At 51.9% G+C, this 21,162-nt stretch overlaps 17 non-coding genes and 2 pseudogenes across 17 annotated transcripts; 8 read left to right on the top strand and 11 right to left on the bottom strand.

Annotated features, from left to right (window-relative positions):
- The first annotated feature begins 87 nt into the window (after positions 1 to 87).
- On the top strand, positions 88 to 206 carry LOC143830990 (5S ribosomal RNA). The gene has a single exon (XR_013228638.1). It is a non-coding gene; the product is annotated as a 5S ribosomal RNA (ribosomal RNA).
- A 378-nt stretch (positions 207 to 584) lies between these two features.
- Positions 585 to 703, top strand: LOC143830989 (5S ribosomal RNA). The gene has a single exon (XR_013228637.1). It is a non-coding gene; the product is annotated as a 5S ribosomal RNA (ribosomal RNA).
- A 2,270-nt stretch (positions 704 to 2,973) lies between these two features.
- LOC143830988 (5S ribosomal RNA) lies at positions 2,974 to 3,092 on the top strand. Its single transcript, XR_013228636.1, has one exon. It is a non-coding gene; the product is annotated as a 5S ribosomal RNA (ribosomal RNA).
- Positions 3,093 to 3,470: 378 nt separating this feature from the next.
- On the top strand, positions 3,471 to 3,589 carry LOC143830987 (5S ribosomal RNA). The gene has a single exon (XR_013228635.1). It is a non-coding gene; the product is annotated as a 5S ribosomal RNA (ribosomal RNA).
- Positions 3,590 to 5,860: 2,271 nt separating this feature from the next.
- On the top strand, positions 5,861 to 5,979 carry LOC143830986 (5S ribosomal RNA). Its single transcript, XR_013228634.1, has one exon. It is a non-coding gene; the product is annotated as a 5S ribosomal RNA (ribosomal RNA).
- A 377-nt stretch (positions 5,980 to 6,356) lies between these two features.
- LOC143831004 (5S ribosomal RNA) lies at positions 6,357 to 6,475 on the top strand. Its single transcript, XR_013228653.1, has one exon. It is a non-coding gene; the product is annotated as a 5S ribosomal RNA (ribosomal RNA).
- Positions 6,476 to 8,744: 2,269 nt separating this feature from the next.
- LOC143831003 (5S ribosomal RNA) lies at positions 8,745 to 8,863 on the top strand. The gene has a single exon (XR_013228651.1). It is a non-coding gene; the product is annotated as a 5S ribosomal RNA (ribosomal RNA).
- A 377-nt stretch (positions 8,864 to 9,240) lies between these two features.
- LOC143831024 (5S ribosomal RNA) lies at positions 9,241 to 9,359 on the top strand. The gene has a single exon (XR_013228667.1). It is a non-coding gene; the product is annotated as a 5S ribosomal RNA (ribosomal RNA).
- A 2,665-nt stretch (positions 9,360 to 12,024) lies between these two features.
- Positions 12,025 to 12,143, bottom strand: LOC143831064 (5S ribosomal RNA). Its single transcript, XR_013228697.1, has one exon. It is a non-coding gene; the product is annotated as a 5S ribosomal RNA (ribosomal RNA).
- A 377-nt stretch (positions 12,144 to 12,520) lies between these two features.
- On the bottom strand, positions 12,521 to 12,639 carry LOC143831006 (5S ribosomal RNA). The gene has a single exon (XR_013228655.1). It is a non-coding gene; the product is annotated as a 5S ribosomal RNA (ribosomal RNA).
- Positions 12,640 to 14,492: 1,853 nt separating this feature from the next.
- LOC143831061 (5S ribosomal RNA) lies at positions 14,493 to 14,610 on the bottom strand (annotated as a pseudogene).
- Positions 14,611 to 15,005: 395 nt separating this feature from the next.
- Positions 15,006 to 15,124, bottom strand: LOC143831013 (5S ribosomal RNA). Its single transcript, XR_013228662.1, has one exon. It is a non-coding gene; the product is annotated as a 5S ribosomal RNA (ribosomal RNA).
- Positions 15,125 to 15,521: 397 nt separating this feature from the next.
- LOC143831063 (5S ribosomal RNA) lies at positions 15,522 to 15,640 on the bottom strand. Its single transcript, XR_013228696.1, has one exon. It is a non-coding gene; the product is annotated as a 5S ribosomal RNA (ribosomal RNA).
- Positions 15,641 to 16,037: 397 nt separating this feature from the next.
- On the bottom strand, positions 16,038 to 16,156 carry LOC143831007 (5S ribosomal RNA). The gene has a single exon (XR_013228656.1). It is a non-coding gene; the product is annotated as a 5S ribosomal RNA (ribosomal RNA).
- A 377-nt stretch (positions 16,157 to 16,533) lies between these two features.
- Positions 16,534 to 16,652, bottom strand: LOC143831005 (5S ribosomal RNA). Its single transcript, XR_013228654.1, has one exon. It is a non-coding gene; the product is annotated as a 5S ribosomal RNA (ribosomal RNA).
- A 1,853-nt stretch (positions 16,653 to 18,505) lies between these two features.
- Positions 18,506 to 18,623, bottom strand: LOC143831048 (5S ribosomal RNA; annotated as a pseudogene).
- Positions 18,624 to 19,018: 395 nt separating this feature from the next.
- On the bottom strand, positions 19,019 to 19,137 carry LOC143831011 (5S ribosomal RNA). The gene has a single exon (XR_013228660.1). It is a non-coding gene; the product is annotated as a 5S ribosomal RNA (ribosomal RNA).
- Positions 19,138 to 19,534: 397 nt separating this feature from the next.
- On the bottom strand, positions 19,535 to 19,653 carry LOC143830996 (5S ribosomal RNA). The gene has a single exon (XR_013228644.1). It is a non-coding gene; the product is annotated as a 5S ribosomal RNA (ribosomal RNA).
- Positions 19,654 to 20,030: 377 nt separating this feature from the next.
- Positions 20,031 to 20,149, bottom strand: LOC143830985 (5S ribosomal RNA). The gene has a single exon (XR_013228633.1). It is a non-coding gene; the product is annotated as a 5S ribosomal RNA (ribosomal RNA).
- Between the last annotated feature and the right edge of the window lie 1,013 nt (positions 20,150 to 21,162).

The following is a 21,162-nucleotide window of genomic DNA, read 5'->3' as shown; positions in this document are numbered from 1 at the left end:
ACTCCAAGGCCAAGACATGTCGACCTTACGGGGGTGGGTAGGAAATAAGGCCGCCTGCAGAAAAGAGGCAGAGGAAGCAGTCCCAGGGCCTACGGCCATACCACCCTGAACACGCCCGATCTCGTCTGATCTCGGAAGCTAAGCAGGGTCGGGCCTGGTTAGTACTTGGATGGGAGACCGCCTGGGAATACCGGGTGCTGTAGGCTTTTTGCTGTGGCAGTCCCCGGACCCCTTCCTTTTCCCCTTCCTCACAGCAGCCGCAGCTCAAGAGAGCTGAAGGCAGCTTGGGGGGACAGGAGGGAAAAGGAAAACGGAAATCTTACACATGAGATCTTTACTTTGCTTCTCTTTCGTTCCTTCTGTCCTTTAAAGCCCAGTGAGGGAGTCCTTCTGGAGTCCGTGAGGGAGTAGGCCAGGGTACTTGGTGTTTTCCGGGGACAGAGCTGCCCGTGTTGTTAGGGCTGGGCGTCCGGTGGGAAAAGACGCCGGCCCACTATTCCGAGGCCGAGACACGTGGTTTTTCTTGGGTGAGGGGGAGGAAATAAGGCCGCCTGCAGAAAAGAGGCAGAGGAAGCAGTCCCAGGGCCTACGGCCATACCACCCTGAACACGCCCGATCTCGTCTGATCTCGGAAGCTAAGCAGGGTCGGGCCTGGTTAGTACTTGGATGGGAGACCGCCTGGGAATACCGGGTGCTGTAGGCTTTTTGCCCGGCTGGAGTCGCTGTGGCGGTCCCCCGGCCCCTTCCTTTTCTCCTTCCTCACAGCGGCCGCAGGTCAAGGGGGCTCAACCCGGCTTGGCGGGAAAGGACGAAAGAGGAAGACAGAAATCGTACACTTGAGAGCTTTCCTTTGCTTCTCTTTCGTTCCTTCTCTCCTTTAAAGCCCAGTGAGGGAGCACTTCAGGGTTCCGGGAGGGAGCAGACCTGGGTGTTTGTTGTTTCCTGGGGACACAGATGCCCATGTACAATAAAATCAGAGTCCAGTAGCACCTTTAAGACCTGCAAAGATTTATTCAAGGCGTGAGCTTTCGAGTGCAAGATATCTTCCTCAGACTATGGGTGTTTCCGCACAAGGACCAATGTTGCCAATTGGTCCCACAAAGCCGAAACGCTATTTTTAAAAGTGCAATCTCGGCGTTACGCATACCTGCTTTTTTAGTGGAATCCAGCATCGTTTCATTCGTTTCCCACAGGTTTCCAGTCTCGCAAAAATCGCTAGACGGGAAGCGATTTTTTCTCTGCTTTGTCCCGCCCCTGGCGGTCACTCAAACGAATAGCCAATGGGCGGTAGTAATCATGCTCCGGGAAAGCCCCTTTTCCTTTAGGAAAAGTTAAAAAAAAAAAAACACGTTGCAACTAATATGCCTTAATTCGTTGCAACGGAGAGACCCATCTAGCTGGCAGCTGGCATGTGAGCTGGCGTTTCATCGTTACCACGCTCCCCCGAGTGAAAAGAAAAATCCCCCCCCCCCGCATGGGCCCTATTTTCGGACGAAAATGAAGGGAACTTGCAAACGGGGCTGTGTTGTGCTTGGGGACTTAGGGGAGTTTTAAAGCACTTCTGTGGAGGGACTGTAGCCGGAGAAGCCTCGCTGAGTGAATGAAGGCTCGCTGGTTCGTTGCTTTCTGCTCGCTCCGAGAAAAAAAAAATGTCGATCGCTTCGCTGGAAGTTCGGAGGAGAGAGCCAGGGGGGAGGGACTTTGTTGGAACCGCAACAATGGGAACGCACAGGTCTTTTTCGGTAGTGTTGCATATTGTTTGCAAGAGTGTAGCGCTTTTCGGAGGGTGAATACACTTTTCCCGATTTCCCTTTAAGCGCTACAAGGAATCGCTTTTTGCTGGACTGTTACAGGACTGTGGCAGATAGCGTGCGACGTCTTGCGGAACTGCAAATTAGTAGCGTTTACAATTTGCAAGCCTTCTGCTACATTAAAGTCCTGCGGAATGGCACTAAGAATTCCCTACATGACAGTGGGAATATATAGCAAAAATGAATTATGATAAATTAGTAAACTGTGGCACACACAAGTGGTTTGTTGTTCATCATTCGGGTGGGAATCTCTATCTGTGGGATTGGAGCAGATGCGGTTATAACGTAGGGCCTGGTTCTATACAATGGATTCTTTGGTATGTTTAGGATGGTAGCTAGAGGCATGCAGGTACGTCTGTCCGTCTGTACGCTTTCGGCACAAGGTGGTCTCTAGGCATGCATTGTTTATGTTTATAGTAGTGTCCAGAAAGTGGATTTCTTGCGTAGATTGACTCATTGTCATGTTATTAGTGGGGTGAAAGTTATTGAATGCCAAGTGGGCTTCTTGACCATGTGTCCAGACGATAAAAATATCAGCAATGAATCGCAGGTATACGAGAGGTGTGAGCGGTTGATCCTTCAGGAAGCGTTGCCCCAGGTCTGCCATGAAGATGTTCGTGTATGGAGGCGCTATGCGGGTGGCCATGGCTGTACCACTGATCTGAAGGAACAAATCATCACCAAATCTGAAGAGGTTGTGGGTGAGAAGAAATTGACACGGTTTGCTGGCTCTCAGCTATGGTGTTGTTAGAAATTGTATTCCTAATGGCTTGTAATCCATTTAGTGCGGGGATGTTGGTATACAGGGATTCCACATCCACGGTGGCTAAAATGGTATTCACTGGAAGGTTGTTCAAAGATTGTATTTTCCTCAGAAAGCCTGTGGTATCTCGAACATAACTAGAAGCCTTGATGTCATAGATGTTAGAACAGTCTCCATATACTGATATACTGATGTTAGAAGAGTATCCATGTACTCAGAACCCCCCGCGGCGATAGTGTTTATGCCTGAGACAATTGGCTGTCCTGGTGTACTTAGGATTGGGCATCGGGTGGGAAAAGATGCCGGCGCACCACTCCAAGGCCAAGACATGTCGACCTTACGGGGGTGGGTAGGAAATAAGGCCGCCTGCAGAAAAGAGGCAGAGGAAGCAGTCCCAGGGCCTACGGCCATACCACCCTGAACACGCCCGATCTCGTCTGATCTCGGAAGCTAAGCAGGGTCGGGCCTGGTTAGTACTTGGATGGGAGACCGCCTGGGAATACCGGGTGCTGTAGGCTTTTTGCTGTGGCAGTCCCCGGACCCCTTCCTTTTCCCCTTCCTCACAGCAGCCGCAGCTCAAGAGAGCTGAAGGCAGCTTGGGGGGACAGGAGGGAAAAGGAAAACGGAAATCTTACACATGAGATCTTTACTTTGCTTCTCTTTCGTTCCTTCTGTCCTTTAAAGCCCAGTGAGGGAGTCCTTCTGGAGTCCGTGAGGGAGTAGGCCAGGGTACTTGGTGTTTTCCGGGGACAGAGCTGCCCGTGTTGTTAGGGCTGGGCGTCCGGTGGGAAAAGACGCCGGCCCACTATTCCGAGGCCGAGACACGTGGTTTTTCTTGGGTGAGGGGGAGGAAATAAGGCCGCCTGCAGAAAAGAGGCAGAGGAAGCAGTCCCAGGGCCTACGGCCATACCACCCTGAACACGCCCGATCTCGTCTGATCTCGGAAGCTAAGCAGGGTCGGGCCTGGTTAGTACTTGGATGGGAGACCGCCTGGGAATACCGGGTGCTGTAGGCTTTTTGCCCGGCTGGAGTCGCTGTGGCGGTCCCCCGGCCCCTTCCTTTTCTCCTTCCTCACAGCGGCCGCAGGTCAAGGGGGCTCAACCCGGCTTGGCGGGAAAGGACGAAAGAGGAAGACAGAAATCGTACACTTGAGAGCTTTCCTTTGCTTCTCTTTCGTTCCTTCTCTCCTTTAAAGCCCAGTGAGGGAGCACTTCAGGGTTCCGGGAGGGAGCAGACCTGGGTGTTTGTTGTTTCCTGGGGACACAGATGCCCATGTACAATAAAATCAGAGTCCAGTAGCACCTTTAAGACCTGCAAAGATTTATTCAAGGCGTGAGCTTTCGAGTGCAAGATATCTTCCTCAGACTATGGGTGTTTCCGCACAAGGACCAATGTTGCCAATTGGTCCCACAAAGCCGAAACGCTATTTTTAAAAGTGCAACCTCGGCGTTACGCATACCTGCTTTTTTAGTGGAATCCAGCATCGTTTCATTCGTTTCCCACAGGTTTCCAGTCTCGCAAAAATCGCTAGACGGGAAGCGATTTTTTCTCTGCTTTGTCCCGCCCCTGGCGGTCACTCAAACGAATAGCCAATGGGCGGTAGTAATCATGCTCCGGGAAAGCCCCTTTTCCTTTAGGAAAAGTTAAAAAAAAAAAAAACACGTTGCAACTAATATGCCTTAATTCGTTGCAACGGAGAGACCCATCTAGCTGGCAGCTGGCATGTGAGCTGGCGTTTCATCGTTACCACGCTCCCCCGAGTGAAAAGAAAAATCCCCCCCCCCCGCATGGGCCCTATTTTCGGACGAAAATGAAGGGAACTTGCAAACGGGGCTGTGTTGTGCTTGGGGACTTAGGGGAGTTTTAAAGCACTTCTGTGGAGGGACTGTAGCCGGAGAAGCCTCGCTGAGTGAATGAAGGCTCGCTGGTTCGTTGCTTTCTGCTCGCTCCGAGAAAAAAAAAATGTCGATCGCTTCGCTGGAAGTTCGGAGGAGAGAGCCAGGGGGGAGGGACTTTGTTGGAACCGCAACAATGGGAACGCACAGGTCTTTTTCGGTAGTGTTGCATATTGTTTGCAAGAGTGTAGCGCTTTTCGGAGGGTGAATACACTTTTCCCGATTTCCCTTTAAGCGCTACAAGGAATCGCTTTTTGCTGGACTGTTACAGGACTGTGGCAGATAGCGTGCGACGTCTTGCGGAACTGCAAATTAGTAGCGTTTACAATTTGCAAGCCTTCTGCTACATTAAAGTCCTGCGGAATGGCACTAAGAATTCCCTACATGACAGTGGGAATATATAGCAAAAATGAATTATGATAAATTAGTAAACTGTGGCACACACAAGTGGTTTGTTGTTCATCATTCGGGTGGGAATCTCTATCTGTGGGATTGGAGCAGATGCGGTTATAACGTAGGGCCTGGCTCTATACAATGGATTCTTTGGTATGTTTAGGATGGTAGCTAGAGGCATGCAGGTACGTCTGTCCGTCTGTACGCTTTCGGCACAAGGTGGTCTCTAGGCATGCATTGTTTATGTTTATAGTAGTGTCCAGAAAGTGGATTTCTTGCGTAGATTGACTCATTGTCATGTTATTAGTGGGGTGAAAGTTATTGAATGCCAAGTGGGCTTCTTGACCATGTGTCCAGACGATAAAAATATCAGCAATGAATCGCAGGTATACGAGAGGTGTGAGCGGTTGATCCTTCAGGAAGCGTTGCCCCAGGTCTGCCATGAAGATGTTCGTGTATGGAGGCGCTATGCGGGTGGCCATGGCTGTACCACTGATCTGAAGGAACAAATCATCACCAAATCTGAAGAGGTTGTGGGTGAGAAGAAATTGACACGGTTTGCTGGCTCTCAGCTATGGTGTTGTTAGAAATTGTATTCCTAATGGCTTGTAATCCATTTAGTGCGGGGATGTTGGTATACAGGGATTCCACATCCACGGTGGCTAAAATGGTATTCACTGGAAGGTTGTTCAAAGATTGTATTTTCCTCAGAAAGCCTGTGGTATCTCGAACATAACTAGAAGCCTTGAGGTCATAGATGTTAGAACAGTATCCATATACTGATATACTGATGTTAGAAGAGTATCCATGTACTCAGAACCCCCCGCGGCGATAGTGTTTATGCCTGAGACAATTGGCTGTCCTGGTGTACTTAGGATTGGGCATCGGGTGGGAAAAGATGCCGGCGCACCACTCCAAGGCCAAGACATGTCGACCTTACGGGGGTGGGTAGGAAATAAGGCCGCCTGCAGAAAAGAGGCAGAGGAAGCAGTCCCAGGGCCTACGGCCATACCACCCTGAACACGCCCGATCTCGTCTGATCTCGGAAGCTAAGCAGGGTCGGGCCTGGTTAGTACTTGGATGGGAGACCGCCTGGGAATACCGGGTGCTGTAGGCTTTTTGCTGTGGCAGTCCCCGACCCCTTCCTTTTCCCCTTCCTCACAGCAGCCGCAGCTCAAGAGAGCTGAAGGCAGCTTGGGGGGACAGGAGGGAAAAGGAAAACGGAAATCTTACACATGAGATCTTTCCTTTGCTTCTCTTTCGTTCCTTCTGTCCTTTAAAGCCCAGTGAGGGAGTCCTTCTGGAGTCCGTGAGGGAGTAGGCCAGGGTACTTGGTGTTTCCCGGGGACAGAGCTGCCCGTGTTGTTAGGGCTGGGCGTCCGGTGGGAAAAGACGCCGGCCCACTATTCCGAGGCCGAGACACGTGGTTTTTCTTGGGTGAGGGGGAGGAAATAAGGCCGCCTGCAGAAAAGAGGCAGAGGAAGCCATCCCAGGGCCTACGGCCATACCACCCTGAACACGCCCGATCTCGTCGGATCTCGGAAGCTAAGCAGGGTCGGGCCTGGTTAGTACTTGGATGGGAGACCGCCTGGGAATACCGGGTGCTGTAGGCTTTTTGCCCGGCTGGAGTCGCTGTGGCGGTCCCCCGGCCCCTTCCTTTTCTCCTTCCTCACAGCGGCCGCAGGTCAAGGGGGCTCAACCCGGCTTGGCGGGAAAGGACGAAAGAGGAAGACAGAAATCGTACACGTGAGAGCTTTCCTTTGCTTCTCTTTCGTTCCTTCTCTCCTTTAAAGCCCAGTGAGGGAGCACTTCAGGGTTCCGGGAGGGAGCAGACCTGGGTGTTTGTTGTTTCCTGGGGACACAGATGCCCATGTACAATAAAATCAGAGTCCTGTAGCACCTTTAAGACCTGCAAAGATTTATTCAAGGCGTGAGCTTTCGAGTGCAAGATATCTTCCTCAGACTATGGGTGTTTCCGCACAAGGACCAATGTTGCCAATTGGTCCCACAAAGCGGAAACGCTATTTTTAAAAGTGCAATCTCGGCGTTACGCATACCTGCTTTTTTAGTGGAATCCAGCATCGTTTCATTCGTTTCCCACAGGTTTCCAGTCTCGCAAAAATCGCTAGACGGGAAGCGATTTTTTCTCTGCTTTGTCCCGCCCCTGGCGGTCACTCAAACGAATAGCCAATGGGCGGTAGTAATCATGCTCCGGGAAAGCCCCTTTTCCTTTAGGAAAAGTTAAAAAAAAAAAACACGTTACAACTAATATGCCTTAATTCGTTGCAACGGAGAGACCCATCTAGCTGGCAGCTGGCATGTGAGCCGGCGTTTCATCGTTACCACGCTCCCCCGAGTGAAAAGAAAAATCCCCCCCCCCGCATGGGCCCTATTTTCGGACGAAAATGAAGGGAACTTGCAAACGGGGCTGAGTTGTGCTTGGGGACTTAGGGGAGTTTTAAAGCACTTCTGTGGAGGGACTTTAGCCGGAGAAGCCTCGCTGAGTGAATGAAGGCTCGCTGGTTCGTTGCTTTCTGCTCGCTCCGAGAAAAAAAAATGTCGATGGCTTCGCTGGAAGTTCGGAGGAGAGAGCCAGGGGGGAGGGACTTTGTTGGAACCGCAACAATGGGAACGCACAGGTCTTTTTCGGTAGTGTTGCATATTGTTTGCAAGAGTGTAGCGCTTTTCGGAGGGTGAATACACTTTTCCCGATTTCCCTTTAAGCGCTACAAGGAATCGCTTTTTGCGGGACTGTTACAGGAGTGTGTGGCAGATAGCGTGCGACGTCTTGCGGAACTGCAAATTAGTAGCGTTTACAATTTGCAAGCCTTCTGCTACATTAAAGTCCTGCGGAATGGCACTAAGAATTCCCTACATGACAGTGGGAATATATAGCAAAAATGAATTATGATAAATTAGTAAACTGTGGCACACACAAGTGGTTTGTTGTTCATCATTCAGGTGGGAATCTCTATCCGTGGGATTGGAGCAGATGCGGTTATAACGTAGGGCCTGGCTCTATACAATGGATTGTTTGGTATGTTTAGGATGGTAGCTAGAGGCATGCAGGTACGTCTGTCCGTCTTTACGCTTTCGGCACAAGGTGGTCTCTAGGCATGCATTGTTTATGTTTATAGTAGTGTCCAGAAAGTGGATTTCTTGCGTAGATTGACTCATTGTCATGTTATTAGTGGGGTGAAAGTTATTGTATGCCAAGTGGGCTTCTTGACCATGTGTCCAGGCGATAAAAATATCAGCAATGAATCGCAGGTATACGAGAGGTGTGAGCGGTTGAGCCTTCAGGAAGCGTTGCCCCAGGTCTGCCATGAAGATGTTCGTGTATGGAGGCGCTATGCGGGTGGCCATGGCTGTACCACTGATCTGAAGGAACAAATCATCACCAAATCTGAAGAGGTTATGGGTGAGAAGAAATTGACACGGTTTGGTGGCTCTCAGCTATGGTGTTGTTAGAAATTGTATTCCTAATGGCTTGTAATCCATTTAGTGCGGGGATGTTGGTATACAGGGATTCCACATCCACGGTGGCTAAAATGGTATTCACTGGAAGGTTGTTCAAAGATTGTATTTTCCTCAGAAAGCCTGTGGTATCTCGAACATAACTAGAAGCCTTGATGTCATAGATGTAAGAACAGTATCCATATACTGATATACTGATGTTAGAAGAGTATCCATGTACTCAGAACCCCCCGCGGCGATAGTGTTTATGCCTGAGACAATTGGCTGTCCTGGTGTACTTAGGATTGGGCATCGGGTGGGAAAAGATGCCGGCGCACCACTCCAAGGCCAAGACATGTCGACCTTACGGGGGTGGGTAGGAAATAAGGCCGCCTGCAGAAAAGAGGCAGAGGAAGCAGTCCCAGGGCCTATGGCCATACCACCCTGAACACGCCCGATCTCGTCTGATCTCGGAAGCTAAGCAGGGTCGGGCCTGGTTAGTACTTGGATGGGAGACCGCCTGGGAATACCGGGTGCTGTAGGCTTTTTGCTGTGGCAGTCCCCGACCCCTTCCTTTTCCCCTTCCTCACAGCAGCCGCAGCTCAAGAGAGCTGAAGGCAGCTTGGGGGGACAGGAGGGAAAGGGAAAACGGAAATCTTACACATGAGATCTTTCCTTTGCTTCTCTTTCGTTCCTTCTGTCCTTTAAAGCCCAGTGAGGGAGTCCTTCTGGAGTCCGTGAGGGAGTAGGCCAGGGTACTTGGTGTTTCCCGGGGACAGAGCTGCCCGTGTTGTTAGGGCTGGGCGTCCGGTGGGAAAAGACGCCGGCCCACTATTCCGAGGCCGAGACACGTGGTTTTTCTTGGGTGAGGGGGAGGAAATAAGGCCGCCTGCAGAAAAGAGGCAGAGGAAGCAGCCCCAGCGCCTACGGCCATACCACCCTGAACACGCCCGATCTAGTCTGATCTCGGAAGCTAAGCAGGGTCGGGCCTGGTTAGTACTTGGATGGGAGACCGCCTGGGAATACCGGGTGCTGTAGGCTTTTTGCCCGGCTGGAGTCGCTGTGGCGGTCCCCCGGCCCCTTTTCTCCTTCCTCACAGCGGCCGCAGTTCAAGGGGGTTCAACCCGGCTTGGCGGGAAAGGACGAAAGAGGAAGACAGAAATCGTACACGCGAGAGCTTTCCTTTGCTTCTCTTTCGTTCCTTCTCTCCTTTAAAGCCCAGTGAGGGAGCACTTCAGGGTTCCGGGAGGGAGCAGACCTGGGTGTTTGTTGTTTCCTGGGGACACAGATGCCCATGTACAATAAAATCAGAGTCCAGTAGCACCTTTAAGACCTGCAAAGATTTATTCAAGGCGTGAGCTTTCGAGTGCAAGATATCTTCCTCAGACTATGGGTGTTTCCACACAAGGACCAATGTTGCCAATTGGTCCCACAAAGCGGAAACGCTATTTTAAAAAGTGCAATCTCGGCGTTACGCATACCTGCTTTTTTAGTGGAATCCAGCATCGTTTCATTCGTTTCCCACAGGTTTCCAGTCTCGCAAAAATCGCTAGACGGGAAGCGATTTTTTCTCTGCTTTGTCACGCCCCTGGCGGTCACTCAAACGAATAGCCAATGGGCGGTAGTAATCACGTTGCAACTAATATGCCTTAATTCGTTGCAATGGAGAGACCCATCTAGCTGGCAGCTGGCATGTGAGCTGGCGTTTCATCGTTACCACGCTCCCCCGAGTGAAAAGAAAAATCCCCCCCCCCGCATGGGCCCTATTTTCGGACGAAAATGAAGGGAACTTGCAAACGGGGCTGTGTTGTGCTTGGGGACTTAGGGGAGTTTTAAAGAACTTCTGTGGAGGGACTGTAGCCGGAGAAGCCTCGCTGGGTGAATGAAGGCTCGCTGGTTCGTTGCTTTCTGCTTGCTCCGAGGGGAAAAAAATCGTGATCGCTTCGCTGGAAGTTTGGAGGAGAGAGCCAGGGGGGGAGGGACTTTGTTGGAACCGCAACAATGGGAACGCACAGGTCTTTTTCGCTAGTGTTGCATATTGTTTGCAAGAGTGTAGCGCTTTTCGGAGGGTGAATACATTTTTCCCGATTTCCCTTTAAGCGCTACAACGAATCGCTTTTTCCGGGACTGTTTGCAAGCCTTCTGCTACATTAAAGTCCTGTGGAATGGCCCTATGAATTCCCTACATGACAGTGGGAATATATAGCAAAAATGAATTATGATAAATTAGTAAACTGTGTCACACAAAAAGGTTTGTTGTTCATCATTCAGGTGGGAATCTCTATCCGTGGGATTGGAGCAGATGCGGTTATAACGTAGGGCCTGGCTCTATACAATGGATTGTTTGGATGGTAGCTAGAGGCATGCAGGTACGTCTGTCGGTCTGTACGCTTTCAGTACAAGGTGGTCTCTAAGCATCTATTGTTTATTTTTATAGTAGTGTCCAGAAAGTGTATTTCTTGCGTAGATTGACTCATTGTCATGTTGTTAGTGGGGTGAAAGTTATTGTATGCCAAGTGGGTTTCTTGACCATGTTGTTCAAAGATTGTATTTTCCTCAGGACTAGAAGCCTTGTTGTCATAGGGCTCCTTCCTCACCGCATCTGCAGGTCAGGAGAAGGCAGCTTGGAGGGACAGGAGGAAAAAGGAAAACAGAAATCTTACACGCAAGAGCTTTCCTTTGAATCATAGAATCATAGAGTCGGAAGGTACCTCATGGGTCATCTACTCCAACCCTTGTACTATGCAGGACACTCACATCCCAATAGCTCATTCACTGTAACCTGCCACCTCTTAAGCCTTCACAGAATCAGCCCCTCCGTCAGATGGCTCTCCAGCCTCTGTTTAAAAATTTCCAAAGATGGAGAACTCAGCACCTCCCGAAGAAGCCTGTTCCACTGAGGAACCACTCTAACTGTCAGGAACTTCTTCTTGATGTTTAGACAGAATTTATTTTGAAATAATTTCATCCCATTGTTTCTGGTACATCCCTCCGGGGCAAGAGAGAACAACTCTGTTCCATCCTCCATATCAGTGGTCCCCAACCTTCTTATCACTGGGGACCAGTCAAGGCTTGACAATTTTACTGAGGCCAGGGGGGGCCCTGAACACTCCCAGTGAGGGAGCCTTTTTGGGGTCTGTGAGGGACCAAGACTGGTTTCTGGGTGTTTCCTGAAGTGTGTAAGATTTCTGTCTTCCCCTTTCCTCCTTTTCTGCCAAGCTGGGTCCAGTTCTCTTGAGCTGTGGCTGCACTGAGGAAGGAGAAAAGGACAGGGCCAGGGACTCTGTTTAGCTTCCGAGATCAGACAAGATTGGGTGTGTTCAGGGTGGTATGGCCGTAGGCCCTGAAACTGTCTCCTCTGTTTCTTTTCTGTGGGCGGCCGGCCATATTTCCTCCTCCCCCCTCCCCCAGAAAAACAAAGTCTCTTGGTCTCAGAGTGGTGGGGCAGCATCTTTTCACACCGGACGTACAGCCCTAACTGCCCTGGCATCTGTGTCTGTGGAAAACACCCAGCACCCAGGCCTGCTCCCTCACTGGGCTTTAAAGGACAGAAGGAACGAAAGAGAAGCAAATGAAAGAGAAGCAAAGATTTCTGTCTTCCCTATTCCTCCTTTCCAGTCAAGCTGCGTTCTGCTCTCCTGAGCTGCTGTAAAGAAGGAGAAAAGGAAGGGGCCAGGGACCGCCACAGCGACTCCAGCTGGCAAAAAGCCTACAGCACCCGGTATTCCCAGGCGGTCTCCCATCCAAGTACTAACCAGGCCCGACCCTGCTTAGCTTCCGAGATCAGACGAGATCGGGCGTGTTCAGGGTGGTATGGCCGTAGGCCCTGGGACTGCTTCCTCTGCCTCTTTTCTGCAGGCGGCCTTATTTCCTCCCCCTCACCCAAGAAAAACCATGTGTCTCGGCCTCGGAATAGTGGGCCGGCGTCTTTTCCCACCGGACGCCCAGCCCTAACAACACGGGCAGCTCTGTCCCCGGGAAACACCAAGTACCCTGGCCTACTCCCTCACGGACTCCAGAAGGACTCCCTCACTGGGCTTTAAAGGACAGAAGGAACGAAAGAGAAGCAAAGGAAAGATCTCATGTGTAAGATTTCCGTTTTCCCTTTCCCTCCTGTCCCCCCAAGCTGCCTTCAGCTCTCTTGAGCTGCGGCTGCTGTGAGGAAGGGGAAAAGGAAGGGGTCGGGGACTGCCACAGCAAAAAGCCTACAGCACCCGGTATTCCCAGGCGGTCTCCCATCCAAGTACTAACCAGGCCCGACCCTGCTTAGCTTCCGAGATCAGACGAGATCGGGCGTGTTCAGGGTGGTATGGCCGTAGGTGCTGGGGCTGCCTCCGCTGCCTCTTTACTGCAGGCGGCCGTATTTCCTCCACACACCATCTAAAGCAATGGTTCTTAACCTGGAAGGGAACAACCCTTTTGCAGGTTTTGGGGCACGGTGAGGAGCTCGGCGGTAGGGTGGCGCTGCCACTGTTGCTGCTCCTCCTGCAGGGGCTTGTGCTCAGCCACCAGCTGCTCCAGCAGTGCCTTCAGCACTCCATCCAGGTTATCAATCTGGAGGTCAGGACCACTTTGAGGGTTGAACGACCGTTTCACTGCAATCGCAGTAGGGCAAGCAGCTTGACGGTGGGGGGTGTGCACCATCCACACAGCAGCCCTGCGGGGTAGATCAAGACAAGAGGCAGAACTGAACTGAGAAACCCTGGGGAAAATGTATATACAATCATGAGCAATGGATCTTCACCCCATTGGACAGTTTCTGTTTAATTTCTGGGAATGAACACTTGCATCGTTTTACTGTTGACGGTCACCACAACATGAGGAACTGTATTAAAGGGTCAAAACATTAGGAAAGTTGAGAACCACTGCCTTAAATAAAACCTTGCTGGTCTTCAAATTGCCACTGGACACAAACTCCCTCACACAGACATTAGCAGCTACTCTGACCCTCTGCTTTATTATCCAGCATTCTGAAATTTAAATCCTATTCAGTTTTGCGCACTTTGCAAATTACTCTTCCAATGCATTTTAAAACTAGATTTTCTTGGACGCATTATCCACATGTGTTATGCAGTTTCAATTCGCTTTTGCGGCTGTATTTTCTTGTGCTGGACAGAAAAAAATTAGAGTCCAGTGGCACCTTTAAGACCAACGTTTTATTCAAGGTATGAATACCTGGTATTCCACACAGCAGATATGGAAGTATCAGACAACAAGCCCACGAGACAGCAATGTGCTCTCTAATAGCAGGTTTTGTCTCATCCTTGAATGCTGAAAGCATACATTTTTTCTTCATTGTTTTAATCCAGGGGTAGTCAAGCTGCAGCCCTCCAGATGTCCACGAACTACAAATCCCATGAGACCCTGCTAGCGTTTGCTGGCTGAGCCTCATGGGAATTGTAGTCCATGGACATCTGGAGGGTTGCGGTTTGACTTACCCCTGTTTTAATTCATGTTTATGGTTGGTCTATGATCTTAATGGTGGGGAGTTCGGAGAGAAGGGTGGGAGTGATTCCAAGTTAACTAATAAGGGGAAAAGAAGTTTCATATTATACAGTTAACCCTTCTGTGCACATACATAAAAGCTCCAGTGCGTTTATCCCTCTGATTAACTAGATAGTATTTCTCACATACATTAATGGGCAGGCTTATAGTACTACTCCCACCCCCACACCCTACATCCACATAGAAATTTTTGGGAGAGAAGGACCAGATCCCTAGAAGAAATGACCTTTATGACAGGAAGTCAGAATTGTGATATGAGGGGACCGGTGGGTGCCATTCGGGCCGCGGGGCGGGGGCGGGGAACGGCCTTTCCATCTCCTCTCCAGCAAAGAAGCTTGCTGGTGACTTGGGGTGAGTCTTGCACACTCTGCGCCCGGCCTGTTGGAGAAAGTAGAAGTCAGGATTCATTGGAGAACGACAGAACCCGCTAAAGAGCTCCAGATCATCTTCGGAGACAAAAGGACCGAAAGAACACGCCCCCTTCTGACATTTCCTGTTTCTCCTGGTTTCCTTTCCTGCCTACCTGCGTTCAGTTGCAACTCTCCCATCTGCAGTGAGGAAGGAGAAAAGGAAGGGGCTGGGGGCCATCACGGCAAGTCCTGGACAGCAAAAATACTGCGGTACCCGGAGTCACCAGGCGATTTGTCCTCCTAGTCCAGCTGGGCAAAAAGCCTACAGCACCCAATATCCCAGGCGGTCTCCCATCCAAGTACTAACCAGGCCTGACCCTGCTTGGCTTCCAAGATCAGACGAGATCGGGCGTGTTTAGGGTGGTATGGCCGTAGGCCCTGGGCCTGCCTCCGCTGCCTCTTTTCTGCGGGCAGCTGTATTCCCTCCCCCCCCCCCAAGGAAAAAAAAACATGTGTCAGCCTCAGAATAGAAGGCTGATGTCTTTTCCCACCGGACCTCCAGCCCTAACTATACCGGCATCTGTGTCCCCTGGAAACACCAAGCACCCAGGCCTGCTCCCTCACGGACCCCAGAAGGGCTCCCTCACTGGGGCTTTTGAGGACAGAAGGAGTGAAAGAGAAGCAAAGGAAAGCTCTTGTTTGTAAGATTTCTGTCTTCCCTTTTCGTCCTTTCCAGCCAAGCTGGATTCAGCCCCCGTGAGCTGCAGCTGCTGTGAGGAAGGAGAAAAGGAAGGGGCCGGGGGACCGCCACAGCGACTCCAGCCGGGCAAAAAGCCTACAGCACCCGGTATTCCCAGGCGGTCTCCCATCCAAGTACTAACCAGGCCCGACCCTGCTTAGCTTCTGAGATCAGACGAGATCGGGCGTGTTCAGGGTGGTATGGCCGTAGGCGCTGGGACTGCTTCCTCTGCCTCTTTTCTGCAGGCGGCCTTATTTCCTCCCCCTCACCCTAGAAAAACCACGTGTCTCGGCCTCGGAATAGTGGGCCGGCGTCTTTTCCCACCGGACGCCCAGCCCTAACAACACGGGCAGCTCTGTCCCCGGGAAACACCAAGTACCCTGGCCTACTCCCTCACGGACTCCAGAAGGACTCCCTTCCCTCACTGGGCTTTAAAGGACAGAAGGAACGAAAGAGAAGCAAAGGAAAGCTCTCACGTGTAAGATTTCTGTCTTCCTCTTTCGTCCTTTCCCGCCAAGCCGGGTTGAGCCCCCTTGACCTGCGGCCGCTATGAGGAAGGAGAAAAGGAAGGGGCCGGGGGACCGCCACAGCGACTCCAGCCGGGCAAAAAGCCTACAGCACCCGGTATTCCCAGGCGGTCTCCCATCCAAGTACTAACCAGGCCCGACCCTGCTTAGCTTCCGAGATCAGACGAGATCGGGCGTGTTCAGGGTGGTATGGCCGTAGGCGCTGGGACTGCTTCCTCTGCCTCTTTTCTGCAGGCGGCCTTATTTCCTCCCCCTCACCCAAGAAAAACCACGTGTCTCGGCCTCGGAATAGTGGGCCGGCGTCTTTTCCCACCGGACGCCCAGCCCTAACAACACGGGCAGCTCTGTCCCCGGGAAACACCAAGTACCCTGGCCTACTCCCTCACGGACTCCAGAAGGACTCCCTTCCCTCACTGGGCTTTAAAGGACAGAAGGAACGAAAGAGAAGCAAAGGAAAGCTCTCACGTGTAAGATTTCTGTCTTCCTCTTTCGTCCTTTCCCGCCAAGCCGGGTTGAGCCCCCTTGACCTGCGGCCGCTATGAGGAAGGAGAAAAGGAAGGGGCCGGGGGACCGCCACAGCGACTCCAGCCGGGCAAAAAGCCTACAGCACCCGGTATTCCCAGGCGGTCTCCCATCCAAGTACTAACCAGGCCCGACCCTGCTTAGCTTCCGAGATCAGACGAGATCGGGCGTGTTCAGGGTGGTATGGCCGTAGGCGCTGGGACTGCTTCCTCTGCCTCTTTTCTGCAGGCGGCCTTATTTCCTCCCCCTCACCCAAGAAAAACCACGTGTCTCGGCCTCGGAATAGTGGGCCGGCGTCTTTTCCCACCGGACGCCCAGCCCTAACAACACGGGCAGCTCTGTCCCCGGGAAACACCAAGTACCCTGGCCTACTCCCTCACGGACTCCAGAAGGACTCCCTCACTGGGCTTTAAAGGACAGAAGGAACGAAAGAGAAGCAAAGGAAAGATCTCATGTGTAAGATTTCCGTTTTCCCTTTCCCTCCTGTCCCCCCAAGCTGCCTTCAGCTCTCTTGAGCTGCGGCTGCTGTGAGGAAGGGGAAAAGGAAGGGGTCGGGGACTGCCACAGCAAAAAGCCTACAGCACCCGGTATTCCCAGGCGGTCTCCCATCCAAGTACTAACCAGGCCCGACCCTGCTTAGCTTCCGAGATCAGACGAGATCGGGCGTGTTCAGGGTGGTATGGCCGTAGGTGCTGGGGCTGCCTCCGCTGCCTCTTTACTGCAGGCGGCCGTATTTCCTCCACACACCATCTAAAGCAATGGTTCTTAACCTGGAAGGGAACAACCCTTTTGCAGGTTTTGGGGCACGGTGAGGAGCTCGGCGGTAGGGTGGCGCTGCCACTGTTGCTGCTCCTCCTGCAGGGGCTTGTGCTCAGCCACCAGCTGCTCCAGCAGTGCCTTCAGCACTCCATCCAGGTTATCAATCTGGAGGTCAGGACCACTTTGAGGGTTGAACGACCGTTTCACTGCAATCGCAGTAGGGCAAGCAGCTTGACGGTGGGGGGTGTGCACCATCCACACAGCAGCCCTGCGGGGTAGATCAAGACAAGAGGCAGAACTGAACTGAGAAACCCTGGGGAAAATGTATATACAATCATGAGCAATGGATCTTCACCCCATTGGACAGTTTCTGTTTAATTTCTGGGAATGAACACTTGCATCGTTTTACTGTTGACGGTCACCACAACATGAGGAACTGTATTAAAGGGTCAAAACATTAGGAAAGTTGAGAACCACTGCCTTAAATAAAACCTTGCTGGTCTTCAAATTGCCACTGGACACAAACTCCCTCACACAGACATTAGCAGCTACTCTGACCCTCTGCTTTATTATCCAGCATTCTGAAATTTAAATCCTATTCAGTTTTGCGCACTTTGCAAATTACTCTTCCAATGCATTTTAAAACTAGATTTTCTTGGACGCATTATCCACATGTGTTATGCAGTTTCAATTCGCTTTTGCGGCTGTATTTTCTTGTGCTGGACAGAAAAAAATTAGAGTCCAGTGGCACCTTTAAGACCAACGTTTTATTCAAGGTATGAATACCTGGTATTCCACACAGCAGATATGGAAGTATCAGACAACAAGCCCACGAGACAGCAATGTGCTCTCTAATAGCAGGTTTTGTCTCATCCTTGAATGCTGAAAGCATACATTTTTTCTTCATTGTTTTAATCCAGGGGTAGTCAAGCTGCAGCCCTCCAGATGTCCACGAACTACAAATCCCATGAGACCCTGCTAGCGTTTGCTGGCTGAGCCTCATGGGAATTGTAGTCCATGGACATCTGGAGGGTTGCGGTTTGACTTACCCCTGTTTTAATTCATGTTTATGGTTGGTCTATGATCTTAATGGTGGGGAGTTCGGAGAGAAGGGTGGGAGTGATTCCAAGTTAACTAATAAGGGGAAAAGAAGTTTCATATTATACAGTTAACCCTTCTGTGCACATACATAAAAGCTCCAGTGCGTTTATCCCTCTGATTAACTAGATAGTATTTCTCACATACATTAATGGGCAGGCTTATAGTACTACTCCCACCCCCACACCCTACATCCACATAGAAATTTTTGGGAGAGAAGGACCAGATCCCTAGAAGAAATGACCTTTATGACAGGAAGTCAGAATTGTGATATGAGGGGACCGGTGGGTGCCATTCGGGCCGCGGGGCGGGGGCGGGGAACGGCCTTTCCATCTCCTCTCCAGCAAAGAAGCTTGCTGGTGACTTGGGGTGAGTCTTGCACACTCTGCGCCCGGCCTGTTGGAGAAAGTAGAAGTCAGGATTCATTGGAGAACGACAGAACCCGCTAAAGAGCTCCAGATCATCTTCGGAGACAAAAGGACCGAAAGAACACGCCCCCTTCTGACATTTCCTGTTTCTCCTGGTTTCCTTTCCTGCCTACCTGCGTTCAGTTGCAACTCTCCCATCTGCAGTGAGGAAGGAGAAAAGGAAGGGGCTGGGGGCCATCACGGCAAGTCCTGGACAGCAAAAATACTGCGGTACCCGGAGTCACCAGGCGATTTGTCCTCCTAGTCCAGCTGGGCAAAAAGCCTACAGCACCCAATATCCCAGGCGGTCTCCCATCCAAGTACTAACCAGGCCTGACCCTGCTTGGCTTCCAAGATCAGACGAGATCGGGCGTGTTTAGGGTGGTATGGCCGTAGGCCCTGGGCCTGCCTCCGCTGCCTCTTTTCTGCGGGCAGCTGTATTCCCTCCCCCCCCCCCAAGGAAAAAAAAACATGTGTCAGCCTCAGAATAGAAGGCTGATGTCTTTTCCCACCGGACCTCCAGCCCTAACTATACCGGCATCTGTGTCCCCTGGAAACACCAAGCACCCAGGCCTGCTCCCTCACGGACCCCAGAAGGGCTCCCTCACTGGGGCTTTTGAGGACAGAAGGAGTGAAAGAGAAGCAAAGGAAAGCTCTTGTTTGTAAGATTTCTGTCTTCCCTTTTCGTCCTTTCCAGCCAAGCTGGATTCAGCCCCCGTGAGCTGCAGCTGCTGTGAGGAAGGAGAAAAGGAAGGGGCCGGGGGACCGCCACAGCGACTCCAGCCGGGCAAAAAGCCTACAGCACCCGGTATTCCCAGGCGGTCTCCCATCCAAGTACTAACCAGGCCCGACCCTGCTTAGCTTCTGAGATCAGACGAGATCGGGCGTGTTCAGGGTGGTATGGCCGTAGGCGCTGGGACTGCTTCCTCTGCCTCTTTTCTGCAGGCGGCCTTATTTCCTCCCCCTCACCCTAGAAAAACCACGTGTCTCGGCCTCGGAATAGTGGGCCGGCGTCTTTTCCCACCGGACGCCCAGCCCTAACAACACGGGCAGCTCTGTCCCCGGGAAACACCAAGTACCCTGGCCTACTCCCTCACGGACTCCAGAAGGACTCCCTTCCCTCACTGGGCTTTAAAGGACAGAAGGAACGAAAGAGAAGCAAAGGAAAGCTCTCACGTGTAAGATTTCTGTCTTCCTCTTTCGTCCTTTCCCGCCAAGCCGGGTTGAGCCCCCTTGACCTGCGGCCGCTATGAGGAAGGAGAAAAGGAAGGGGCCGGGGGACCGCCACAGCGACTCCAGCCGGGCAAAAAGCCTACAGCACCCGGTATTCCCAGGCGGTCTCCCATCCAAGTACTAACCAGGCCCGACCCTGCTTAGCTTCCGAGATCAGACGAGATCGGGCGTGTTCAGGGTGGTATGGCCGTAGGCGCTGGGACTGCTTCCTCTGCCTCTTTTCTGCAGGCGGCCTTATTTCCTCCCCCTCACCCAAGAAAAACCACGTGTCTCGGCCTCGGAATAGTGGGCCGGCGTCTTTTCCCACCGGACGCCCAGCCCTAACAACACGGGCAGCTCTGTCCCCGGGAAACACCAAGTACCCTGGCCTACTCCCTCACGGACTCCAGAAGGACTCCCTCACTGGGCTTTAAAGGACAGAAGGAACGAAAGAGAAGCAAAGGAAAGATCTCATGTGTAAGATTTCCGTTTTCCCTTTCCCTCCTGTCCCCCCAAGCTGCCTTCAGCTCTCTTGAGCTGCGGCTGCTGTGAGGAAGGGGAAAAGGAAGGGGTCGGGGACTGCCACAGCAAAAAGCCTACAGCACCCGGTATTCCCAGGCGGTCTCCCATCCAAGTACTAACCAGGCCCAACCCTGCTTAGCTTCCGAGATCAGACGAGATCGGGCGTGTTCAGGGTGGTATGGCCGTAGGCCCTGAGATGGCTTCTTCTCCTTCTTTTCTGAAGGTGGCTGTATTTCTTCCACACACCCACTAAAGAAAAGCCACAGCTACGCTGCCCACCCCCACCCGTTGACAACACTGCCATGCAAGTCCTTGGGAAGCAGCACTCCTCAACCCAGGAAGCTCTACTCACTGCCCACCTCAAAGAAAGCACACCCTTCGCTTCCACACCCCCAACTCTGTCACTTCGCCTCCCGCAGGGCAATTCTTTCCACTTCCATCCCGCCTGCGGGACCTCTCTGCCCACACCCCCTATCCCTTTCCTCCGGCACCTGCTTCCATCCTACTCCTCCCCTGGCTGGGGTCGGTGGGTCACACCTTCAATACGGCAAGCTCCCCATTCAGGGAATAGCCCATGAAAGGACGCCTTGAGGTCAATGCAAGTCGGGCAAAAAAGTTCCAGCAGGAAATGGGGGCCGGTGGGTGCCATTCAGGCCTGGGGCGGACGGCCTTTCATCTCGTCTTAGCTTCCACTCCCAACCCTGTCATGTCCAGGGTGTTATGGCCACAGGTCCTGGGATAGCGTCCTCTGCCTCTTTTCTGCAGGCAGCCGTATTTCCTCCGCACACACTCTAAAGCAGCGGTTCTCAATCTGGGGTTCAGGACCACTTTGATGGTCGAACGATCCTTTTACAGGGATCTCAGTAGGACAAGCAGCTTGGAAGGGGAGGGGGGCGCCATCCACATAACAGCCCTGCGGGGTAGATCGAGAAAGAGCATTCGTCTGTCTTGAGCAGCAGAAAAGAGCAAGATTGGCATGGTGAGACAAGAGGCAGAACTGAACTGAGAAACCCTGGGGGAAAACAATGTATATACAATCATGAGCAATGGATCTTCACGCCATTGGACAGTTTCTGTTTAATTTCTGGGAACAAACACTTGCATAGTTTTACGGTGGACGGTCACCACAACATGAGGAACTGTATTAAAGGGTCACAGCATTAGGAAAGTTGAGAACCCCTGCCTTACATAAAACCTTGCTGG

The sequence above is a fragment of the Paroedura picta genome, chromosome 2 (assembly GCF_049243985.1).
Source record: "Paroedura picta isolate Pp20150507F chromosome 2, Ppicta_v3.0, whole genome shotgun sequence".
NCBI lineage: Eukaryota > Metazoa > Chordata > Lepidosauria > Squamata > Gekkonidae > Paroedura > Paroedura picta.
This window is presented reverse-complemented; position numbering and strand designations above follow the sequence as displayed.